Source organism: Chiloscyllium plagiosum, chromosome 2 (genome assembly GCF_004010195.1).
Source record: "Chiloscyllium plagiosum isolate BGI_BamShark_2017 chromosome 2, ASM401019v2, whole genome shotgun sequence".
Lineage (NCBI taxonomy): Eukaryota > Metazoa > Chordata > Chondrichthyes > Orectolobiformes > Hemiscylliidae > Chiloscyllium > Chiloscyllium plagiosum.
In genome coordinates, this window is record NC_057711.1 from 26,208,479 (window position 1) to 26,218,040 (window position 9,562).

The 9,562-nt window shown below is 42.2% G+C and overlaps 1 protein-coding gene across 2 annotated transcripts in view; it reads left to right on the forward strand.

The window, feature by feature from the left end:
* snx25 (sorting nexin 25) overlaps window positions 1-9,562 on the forward strand; it is a 230,299-nt gene that overhangs the window by 46,556 nt on the left and 174,181 nt on the right. The window lies entirely within an intron of this gene.

Below are 9,562 nucleotides of genomic sequence, written 5' to 3' on the forward strand. Positions count from 1 at the left end.
TGGGTGCAAGTTAAATGAGGAATTTCTTCAGGTTGGAGGGTGGTTAATTTGTGGAACTCATTGCTGCAGCAGCTGTGGAGACTAAGCCATTGAGTGAATTTAAGACAGTAGTAAGGGGATTAAGGGTTATGGGAGAAGGCAGGAGAATGGGGTTGAGAAATAATCAGCCATGGTATAATGGGCCAAATGGCCTAATTCTGCTCCTATATCTTATGGTCCTATGATCTCCCGATGCTGCTTTTTTAAAAAAATTCTTGAAAACTGTCAAGTTGTGAGGGACAATTAGGTAACTCGCTGGAAGAGGAATCATAACAAATACCCCACCTTCAATTATGGGGGAGCTTAGCACACCAGTGCGACTGCTAAGGCTGAAGCATTTGCAACAACCTTCTGCCAAAAGTGCCAAATAAATGTTCCATCTCATTCTACTCCAGAGGTCCCCAACTTCATAGATCGAGTCATTGGCCAATTTGACTCGGTCCGTGTGAGATTGACAAGTGGTTGGAGGCACTAGATACGGGAAAGGCTGTGGGCCTTGACAATATTTCAGCAGTAGTACTGAAGAAGACGTGCTTCACAACTTGCTGCTCCCCTAGCCAAGCTGTTTCAGTAAGCAACAACACTGGCGTCTAACCAACCACGTGGAGACTGAGCCAGGTATGCCCTGGACACGAAAAGCAGGGCAATTCCAAACTGGCCAATTACTCAGTGTATTCTTGATCATCAATGAAATGATGGAAGGTGTCATAAACAGTGCTATCAAGCAGCACCTGCTCACTTATGGACCATATCATTAGATTACAAGGCCCTACCTCTGGACCAGGAGTCCCACTTGCTCTAGAAATGTATGATAACATCTCTGAACAGATTGATTAAGAAAAAAAACAAACCTCACACTTGCCCAGTTTGGTTTCACTAGGGCCACTATCTGGAAGGACAAGGGTAGCACATACATGAGGATGATCTCCTGTAAGTTCCCCTCCAGGCTATATCATCCTGACTTAGAAATATATCACTGTTCCTTCACTTTTTGTGGGATTAACTCTGGGAAGACCCCCCCCCCCCCCCATTGCACTATGGGCATGTGTACACCACATAGATTGCAGTGGTTGAAGAAGACAACTCATCATCACCACCCCCAAGGTAATTTGTAGCGGGCAATAGATAGATATTGCCCGATTAGCAATGCACATGAATGAATAATGAAGTGCGATTGCATTGCACTTCATTATCTTAAACATATCAGTCCTGTCAAGTCCCCGCAGGATCTTCTACATTCAACAAGATCACCTTTCATTCTTCTCAACTCCAATGGATAACTATATTGCAAGCAAAACAAAACGTATTATCATGCCAACATGACAGCGTCTCCTTAAGATTGTCCTAGAATGTAAGGACATGATTTTTGACCGGCTGGACTTTGATTTGATTTTTATTATTGTCATGTTGGCATGATACGTTTTGTTTTGCTTGCAATGTAGTTATCCATTGGAGTTGAGAAGAATGAAAGGTGATCTTGTTGAATGTACAAGATCCCATGGGGACTTGACAGGATGAATGCTGAAAGCATGTCTTTCCTTGCGGAAAGGATTTGGGGAGGCAGCTTAAAAATAGAGTCTTCCATTTAAGATGAAGCTGAGGATCATTCTTTTTTTCTTGTGGAGGCCTGAGTGTCTGTGGCATGCTCCTTGCCAAAATGCAGTAGAACCAGGTACTTGAATATTTTTGAGGCAGCAGTAGAGTGAGTCGTGACTAACAATTAGTCAAGTATATCACCGTGTCAGGCAAGAAAGTAGAATTGGGAATGCAGTCTGAAAAGCCATGTTATTAACCAATAGCTGAGCAGGTGCTAGGCGCCATGTGGCCTATTCCTCCTTCTCCATTTATGTTTGTGTGGATTGATTGACAAAGCGTGACAATTGTACCACACCTGATCGTTTCCATTCCCCTTAACACCTCCACTTATTGGTAGGCGGTTGCTGAGAGATGCTCTTCAATTAAGTCTTTAAACAGTTAATAAGTATAATCTATGACAGTTCTCTTCCTAACTTGTACTTTTCTTATATATGGATAATCATTTGCAAAAGCATGCTTTATCGTCTATTTCTCTAAACTCTGATTTTTGTCATGGCAAATGTCTTTAATTAACCACTGTTGCCTTCAAATGGTAATTGCTTTTTGTTTTATTTCATTTCTCCTTTTTATGGTGATTTCTAAAATGTTAAACATTGCTGTCCTAATTCCCTAGAAGGCAGTGTTTGCATCAGTGACGTACAATGACATATCTGCCAGCAGTGTTCAGGGATCAGGGAAGTAGCAATCTACAGCAACATCAACAAACCCCACCCCCCCCCACCCCCAGTAATAAGTCTGAATTGTGTATACCTGGGCTTGTGCGATGCAGAGATTAAATAGAGCTGCTGCCAGTGGCACATGGTGAAGTAATAATCCAAGATTGCCGAGCTTCTAAACTGAGAATCACGTTTAAGTAGCTTGAACCTCAAGATAAATTACTGACAGTAACCCCTTGTGTGACTGCCAATATTGTAAACATGCGGAACAAATTTTTTGATGACTGTTAATGCTGTGTGCGATAGATTGTGCCATAGGAATTGTGCAGACATTACTTTTGGAGGAACGAAGGATTTAAGGGGACAATAACTGATTTATTTTTGCATTTGAGGAGATGGTAGTGAAACGAGAAAATCATGTTATTTAATTACAAGGAACTGTGGTAATCCTTGTGTTAAATTAGGTAAGGTGCCTAGATGGAGTTATGAGACTTAATAGAAGCTCTGTTGATGACTCCTTTTAGAGGTATATTTTGTGTTGGTGCTGGTCATAAATTCTGAATTGGCATTTCAAGTGTTCATCTAAATAAATGTTTAAATGTTGTGATTTCACCTGCCTCTACTATCCTTTCAGGCTTTACGTTGAAGAAACTCCCCATCCTCTGGGTGAAAAATGTCTTCCTTAAGTCCCCTCTAAACCTCCTGCCCTTTTTATTTAAATCTGTTGCCCTTGCTATTGATCCCTCTACAAAAGGGGAAAGTTTCTTCCTGGCTGGCCTATCAGAATTCTATATACCTTTTATCAGCCCGACTCAGCATTTTCAGCATGCTCTAAGGAAAACAGCACCAGTCTGTTTATTCTCTCTTCATTGTTGAAACACTCCAATTCAGACAACATCCTGGAAAGTCTCCTCTGAACCCTCTCCAATGCAGTTGCATCCTTCATATAATGTGGTGACCAGATTGAGCACTGTACTCCAGCTGTGGCCCAACTAATGTCTTCCATCATAATCTTCTTGCTCTTCTATTCAATAACTTGATTAATAAAGGCAAGCATGCCAGGTGCCACCTTAACCTTGATATCTATCTGTCCTGTTGCATTTAAGAATGCACACTAAGGTCCCTCTGATCCTCTGTACTTCTAAGCGTTTGATCATTCATCTTGAATTCCCTTGTCACATTGGTCCTCCCAAAATACATCACATCATACTTTTCAAGAATAAGTTCCATTTGCCATAATTTAGCCCGTTTATATTGTTTTAGACTGAGGCTTTCCACCTTGATGTTTGCCACCTCACCAATTTTCATGTCATTTTTGAAATCAAGCCTCCTATATGCATATCTAGATCCTTAATGGAAATTACAAAGAGCAAGGGACCCAGGACTGAACCTTGTGGAATGCCTCTGTAAACAGTCTTGCAGTCACAAAAACAACCCTTTGACAATCATCCTCTGTCTCCTGACCCTAACATAATTTTTGATCCAATTTGTCAAATTGCCCTTGATCTCACAAGCTTTTGCCTTCCTGACCAGCCTCCCACAAGAAACCTTATCAAAAGCTGATATGCAACTTTAATATGCAAAGTTCCTTTTTGCTGATTGCAGTCTTGCCACCCAGTGAGAGTCACTGGATGTTTCCTGGAGATGAGGTCTGTGCCTGGAGTGCAATTCTGAAAAGTTGACAGGAACCACCCTCTGCTCGCTGCAGCCTTGCAGATTGGAGCTGGTAGGAGAGTAACAGGCCAGCATCCTTGCTAATGAGTTACTGACTTGTTATCACAAGATCTTTGACCCTCTTTGATAGCAACTTTGTGCCACTGCTTGAGCAGCGTGGATACAATAACACTTGTGTTTAAACAACGTTTTGATTCACAGCAACATTACATTCTAGAATCCTTCATTGCTCCTGACTTGTGTGTACTCGTGTTCCATAGAGTCCTACAGCATGGAACAGACTCTTCGGTCCAACTTGTCCACCCACATCAGACAGCTCAATCTGACCAAGTCCCATTTGCCACATTTGGCCCATATCCTTCAAAACCCTTACAGTTTATACAACATCCATCATCTGATCAATCCCTTGAAAGGATTAAAAAAAGAATTATGGTGCTGCTTGCAAGATGAGCATTTGTTACCCATCACAATTGCCCTTGAGAATTTGGTGGAGGGTTCGTGAAATGGCCGAGGTTGATCACTTGATTTCCAGAGGTTTCTGAATCACTTGATAGGTAACCTCATCATAGTTGATGTAAAGAGACTGAAGACAAGTCATCCAACTCCAGCCATGTTTGGACGAAGGAAAACATCAATATCCATTGGACTGAATATTACCAGAAATTGACTACATCTAAACTTTTGGAGGAATTGTTTTCATGAGCTCCAGCAAAACTTTTCATGCCATTTTCTGAAGTACACCTCTATCTATACGCCATGCCTGTACCATCTCCACTCATCCGACCTCGCTGTCATCAGAAGCAGAGGAACTGCTGGGGCCTTACCCCGCCCCCTCAAAATCTTTGTATGAATGTTTCTTGCCATTGTCAGCCCCTCCTGGTCTTGCTGCATCTGGGCAAAGGGCAACCTCTAATTTTAAATTGATGCCCCGAGTTCTGGATCTGTCCACCAGAGTGAACATCCTCATCATGCCAACCTTGTCAACACAATACAGGATCAAATAGTCTTTTAATCTTCAGTGGAAACAAACACAGTCTATTCCACCAATCCTCATTAGACAACCTATCCATTTCCGATATCAAATCTATTAACTCTCCACTAAAGTGCCTTCAACATACTTATGTCTATTCTTAAACTGCACGCAATATTCGAGATGTGGTCTCTCCAATGCCCTACATAACTGAAGTGTTACATTCTTACCTTTGTTTAATTCTTTCATAATAATCAAAAAGGCTAATGAAATGCTGCTGTTTATATGCTATACCTGCACACCAAATTTTTGTGACTCGTGCATTGAAACAACTAGATACCTCTGAACCTTGGGATTTAATCTAGTCAAGCAGAGTCAGCGTATATATTGGAAGCAGTTCAGAGGAGGTTCACAAAGATGATCCCCAGTATGGAGGGATTGTCTTATGATCAAAGGCTAAACAGGTTGCCATCACTTGAGTTCAGGAAATGAGAGATGATCTCTTTGAAGCATAATAGGACTTAGGGGCTTGACAGAGCAAATGCTGAGAGGATGGGAGAGTCCAGGACCAGAGTACGTAGTCTCATAGCTTTTACCGAATCTAGTGCTTTCAGCTAATTAATTTTATCGTGTGGAGTGAATCAAATTATTTGAAGACTGGCATCTGTGACGCTATGGGTCTCAGGAGGAAACCAGGTTGGATCATCTGCTCTGTTCTTTGGCTGAAAAGATGCATATGGTTCAGCCATGCATTTTACACTGATGTGCTGGACTTTTCCCACCATCGAGAATGGGAACATTTTTGGAGCCTCCACTTCCTGCATATTGTTGAATTATCCACCACCTCTGGATGTGGCACGACTGCAGAGCTTAGATTTGGTTCATTGGATGTGGGATTGATTAGATTAGATTAGATTACTTACAGTGTGGAAACAGGCCCTTCGGCCCAACAAGTCCACACCGACCCGCCGAAGCGCAACCCACCCACATCCCTACATTTACCCCTTTAATCTAACACGATGGGCAATTTAGCATGGCCAATTCACCTGACGCGCACATCTTTGTGACTGTGGGAGGAAACCGGAGCACCCGGAGGAAACCCACGCAGACACGGGGAGAAAGTGCAAACTCCACACAGTCAGTCGCCTGAGTCAGGAATTGAACCCGGGTCTCCGGCGCTGTGAGGCAGCAGTGCTAACCACTGTGCCCATTGATGTGCTGGATTGTTTTATCCATTATATGCTACTCAAGCTGTTTAGCATGCAGGGTGACCTGTGCTGTAGCTTCAGTTTGACATGTAATTTTAATATTTGCTTGGTACTACTTGTAGCGTGCCTCCTTGAACTCTTCTTTGAAAGCATGTTGATTTTCTGTTTGATGGGAATGGTAGAATGGGGGTAGGTTACAGATTGTTGAATACAATTCTGCTACTGTTGATTGCCCATGGTATCATTTGGATGCCCCAGTTTTGAGATGCTGGATCTATATAAAGTCTGTCCCATTCAACCAGTTCTTCAGTTTAATAAGGAGGGGAAAAAATTCCTTAGCTTTAGCTTTGTAGACATAAGCGGGGATCAATGCAAGACCAAAAGATGAAATTAGTAAAGGATGATCAAGAATGAAAGTAAGAGTGTAGAAGCAAATTACTATAAAATAGCAGCTGACCCATATTAATAATGGAAGCATTAGCATATGCACGAATAAATACATGGTAAAAGCTGTCAAAAATAAGACTGCAAACAAAAATGGATTCCCACAAAGCGCAAAAGTATATCTGTGGGTAAAGTAGTCTTGTATTTTTAATCAGGGAGTCACTTTATTGGAAGTGTAATTTTACAGATTAATGGCCTTAAATTTTCTTTAATTCTAAAGTGCTAATTTGTTTCTTTATCTGAAAGACAGAAGCTATTCTTGGACATCCAATCATTGTCTTTTGGCACTTTTGTTGCACTTACTGTACAGTGAAATATCTCTTTTAGCTCATGGGGCTTTGCTGCAGCAGATGAAGGGGAGAAGCAGCCATAGCCAGACCATAGGGTCTGGACTGGGGGCTGTTGGGCCTAGTCAGTTTTGCAAGTGGAGCGAGCAGAATTTCTCACGAAATGATGCTGTAAAGGATGGGAAGTTGAGTTGTCTGTCCTCGGGAGAGAAGGAGGGGGTGGGTGGGTGAATGAGCATGTGCATGTGTACGTACATTGAATTCAGGAATGCACGCTAGAAAGAAAATAGCATCTTTTATGCCTACATTTCCCACTGAGGGTGCCTGGGCTCGGGGAGGATGCAGGAGGCAGCCTTGCCAATGCTTCCTCTGAAGCATTGGTTCACTTGTCTTCGGAATTCCAGAAGGGCAGTTCTTCTGCAGCTGACCATTTTCCATAAACATCAGGAGGCTTGTGGAGTATGCAAGGCAAAAGAGAGAAGTCATTGTGGCTAACTGTTGTAATTAGTCTGCAACATCATAGAATAACATCGTCAATAGGCAGGTAGTAGTTGCTTAAGAAGTGATATTGATTTATTTAACAGGGTATGGTTGTTTGACATCCCCACAGTGTGTTCCTGGTCTTCAGTTGTAAGGGCCTGGACACACACTTCATAGTGAGTGAAGGCATGAATGTCAGGATGCCTTTTCCAGTATGATAAAAGTGGCAGATAGGGGGAGATTGCAGAGCAGATCAAGGTTGGCACAGCTGTTAGTCCTGGTGCATATGTGGAAAAGATATTGAGATGGTTCAAAGACTGGGGAGGCAGTGTAAAGAGCATGCAGAGTAACTGGTGTAGGAAGCTTGGAGGATTGTGTTGCAATAAGTAAGGTGGGTGTTGGGGAATGAATCTTGGTGGGAGATATGAGCAATGGCACTGAAAACTTTTCCCCTGTATTTTTAGCTACTCTTCTCAACCTTTTAGAAATGGCACTGATCCAGGTGATGACTTCAAACCAGATATGGTGGTGCCGCCTCCTCTGCTGGTCTCCTTAGTGGTCCTTTGGGAAGAGGGTACCACTCTTTTGCACCACCCCATTAACCTGGACTTTGTTATCCCTGTCAGAGAAACATGATGCCATCTCTCCCTTTTCTGTCAAGTTCCAATTCTGTCCTCACAAGCAGTTGCAAGGTGGCATTGCTTGTTTGGGTACACTGCAACTTTTTAAAGATGGCCTGGGCTCAATGATGCCAGTCTTTTGGCAGATATCAGAAAGTGACAAGTTGTTTGAGGAACAGTGTGAGATAAGGTGGATTAGAGGTTGGATGTGAGAAGTCAGATAGACGAAGGGTTGTTAGGTACAGTTATGAGACAGTTTAGTAAGATTCAATGAACAAATTCGCTGGACTTTGTGATGAAAAGCCCTTTTTAAAAAAAAAAATTAATACACCTCAGTCTCAACCAAAAAAAATGTTGCGACAGAGGCAGTGAAACAAAGGTTTACCTGACTTGTTCCTCAGATGGCGGGACTGTCCTATGAAGAGAGAGTGGAAAAAAATTTGGCCTGTATTGTCTAGAGTTTTGAAAAATGAGATTGCTCTCATTGAAACCAACAAAATACTTAAATAGCTAGATGGGTATGATGTTTCTCTTGGTTGGGCATCTAGAACCAGAGGGCACAATTTTAAAAATAAAGGGAATGTCATTTAGATCCAAGGTGAGGAGAATTATTTTTTTTTCTCTCTGAAGGTTGTGAATCTTTGGAATTTTCCACCCCAGAAGCCTCTAGAAGCTCCATCTTCAAGGATGTTCAAACCTGAGATTGGTCGATCTGTGATTACAAATGGCATAAAAGATTATTGGGACATTTTAAGTAAAAGGCATTGATGTGTTTGATCAGCCATGATCATAACAAATGTTTGAGAAGGCTTGATGGGTTGAATGGCCTATTCCTGTTCCAATGTTCCCAATTATGCTGCTACTAATGACCACAAGTATTTTATCAATGCCCAGCTTGGAGCTGCTAAATGTTTTTGATTGTATCCCATTTAGCACCCATTTACCATTTAGTCTACTGCCACACATTACAATGGAAAATTTTCAGTGTCTTTGTATTTACTGTAAGGGTGAAATTCTATAAAGATAGGGAAGCGATGTTGCAAGTGTCCAATACATCGAGAGTACTGTGTACAGTTTTAGTCTCCTTATGTAAGGAAAGATACTTGCACTGCAAGCAGATGAGAGATTTTAAAGTCTAATTGTGATGTTTTTTTCTAAATTGTTTGCTGGATTCAAAGTTTGTGCGAAGATTTGTAGCTCGGGTGCTCGTTGTTGTGGTTCTGTTCGCCGAGCTGGAAGTTTTTGTTGCAAACGTTTCGTCCCCTGGCTAGGCGACATCATCAGTGCTTGGGAGCCTCCTGCGAAGCGCTTCTTTGATGTTTCCTCCGGTGTTTATAGTGGTCTGTCCCTGCCACTTCCGGTTGTCAGTTTCAGCTGTCCGTTGTAGTGGTTGGTATATTGGGTCCAGGTCGATGTGTTTGTGGATGGAGTTGTTAACTGACAACCGGAAGCGGCAGGGACAGACCACTAAAAACACCGGAGGAAACATCAAAGAAGCGCTTCGCAAGAGGCTCCCAAGCACTGATGATGTCACCTAGCCAGGGGACGAAACGTTTGCAACAAAAACTTCCACCTCGGCGAACAGAAC